The sequence below is a fragment of the Dipodomys spectabilis genome, unplaced genomic scaffold, assembly GCF_019054845.1.
Source record: "Dipodomys spectabilis isolate Male_0828 unplaced genomic scaffold, ASM1905484v1 ptg000026l, whole genome shotgun sequence".
NCBI classification, from domain to species: Eukaryota; Metazoa; Chordata; class Mammalia; order Rodentia; family Heteromyidae; genus Dipodomys; species Dipodomys spectabilis.
This window is the reverse complement of record NW_024870703.1, coordinates 8968774-8970963: the sequence shown is the minus strand read 5'-3', so window position 1 is coordinate 8970963 and position 2190 is coordinate 8968774. Positions and strand designations below refer to the sequence as shown.

At 48.8% G+C, this 2190-nt stretch overlaps 1 pseudogene; it reads right to left on the bottom strand.

Moving 5' to 3' along the window:
- Nucleotides 1-1073: 1073 nt before the first annotated feature.
- On the bottom strand, nt 1074-1612 carry LOC122104547 (annotated as a pseudogene).
- Between the last annotated feature and the right edge of the window lie 578 nt (nt 1613-2190).

Sequence of the window (2190 nt, the reverse complement as noted above, 5' to 3'; positions counted from 1 at the left end):
CAGCAATATATCAGACAAGGAGTTAACATCCAGTATATACAGGGAACTCAAGAAACTAATCCCTCCCAAACCTAACAAACCAATTACTAAGTGGGCAAGGGAACTAAAGAGGGACTTCTCAGATGAAGAAATAAAAGTGGCAAAGAATCCCTGGTGGTAAAGGAAATGCAAATAAAGACAACCCTGAGATACCACCTTACCCCAGTCAGAATGTCCCACATCCACAAATCAGCCAACGACAAATGCTGGAGGGGATGTGGAGAAAGAGGAACCCTATTACACTGCTGGTGGGAATGTACACTTATACAACCACTTTGGAAAGCAGTCTGGAGGGTCCTTAGAAAGCTAAAGATTGACCTCCCTTACGACCCAGTCATACCACTTCTAGGCATCTACCCTGAACAACAGGAACCAATATACAAGGACACGTGCACCTCCATGTTTATTGAAGCACTGTTCACAATAGCTAGGATATGGAAACAACCCAGATGCCCCACAGTGGTATCTATACACAATGGAATATTATGCAGCCATTAGAAATGACAAAATAATGGCATTTGCAGGGAAATGGATGGAGCTAGAAGGAATCATGTTGAACTAGGTAAGCCAAGAGCAAAGAGACAAACGGTACATGGTCTCCCTGATAAGTGGATGTTAAATCCAAAATGTTAGGTGACACGACAAAATTAACAGGACTTAAGAAACAAAGAACATCCACTCATCTGGTCGAACCACTACTAAATATCCCCATGCTGCTGATCACATGTATGGTGTATATGTGTACACCGTTATATGTTATAGACCGTGATAGACGATATGCTCCAGGAAAGTTAGAATGAGCTTGTGACTTTTTTTTTTTTTTTGGTTCTGGTCGTAGGGCCTGAACTCTGGGCCTGGGCGCTGTCCCTCAGCTCTTCAGCTCAAGGCTAGCGCTCTACCACTTGAGCCACAGCGCCACTTCCGGCTTTTTTTTCTTTTTGCTTATGTGGTGCTGGGAATCGAACCCAGGGCCTCAGGCATGCAAGGCAAGCGCTCTTACACTGAGCCACCTTCCCAGCCCTTTTTTTTTTTTTAACCTTAAAATCCCACAATCTTTATTACAAAGGTGAGCCCCAATCTGGACCCTGTAATGGGCCTATCGGTAGGACTTCTGGTAGCGGGCACGGGCACCAGGGCCTCCAAACTTCTCGGATTCACAACGTCGGGGATCAGCCACCAACAGGGTGCGGTCGTACTGGATGAGGATGTCTTTGATCTCCTTTTTGGAAGCCTCATCCACATACTTCTGGTAATAGGCCACCAGGGCTTTGGAGATGGACTGACGGATAGCGTAAATCTGAGCCACATGACCACCGCCCTTCGCACGGACACGGATGTGCACACCAGCAAACCGCTTTCCCCAGAAGCAGAGCAGGCTCCAGTAACTTGCACTGCAGCGTGCGCGGCTCGATCATCTCCAGGGGTCGCCCGTTCACCTTGATGAGGCCGTCCCCGCGTTTGCAGTGGGCCACGGCGGTGAACGGACTGCAGCGGGCCCTGGGACGGCCTGGCTACGAAGCAGACGCGCGTCCGCACCGCGCGGCGCCACAACCGGAAAAGGGATGCGCATCATTATTCCACAATACTGTGAAATTTGGGAAATTATGTAATCACTTAATCACAATTAAAAAAAAAGAAAAAAGAACCTCGGGGAAGGTAGGGAGGGAAGGGATGGTAGGGGGAAAACAATGGAGGGGGTAACAATGTTCAAGAGGAAGTGTGCTCATTACCTCACTCATGTAACTGTAACCCTCTGTACAGTATCTTTACAACAAAAAATTAAAAAAAAAAAAAAAGCTCAGGGCCAGCACCTAGGTCCTCAAGTCCTCGGACTGCTTCCCCACACCCACCCGCTGAGTGCCACCCCCCCCCCCCCCCAGCACACCTCACTTCTTTGGCATCTGGTCTAGCATGTGACCCGGGACAGGTGAGGCCAGGGAATGTCCTCCACTAACACCTCATCTGGGCAGCACTAAGAGCCAAGCTTGTCCAGGGGATGGCTCTAGGGAAACAAACCCAGCTCAATCTCACCCACAAGGTACTCAAAAGCAAGGCACTTCAAAGAAAAACTCTTAATTGCAAGTGAGGGAAAGGCTGAGCTATCAGTTAAGATCTGAGAACAGGCCAGCCCAGCTCCCCTGCAAATGCCAC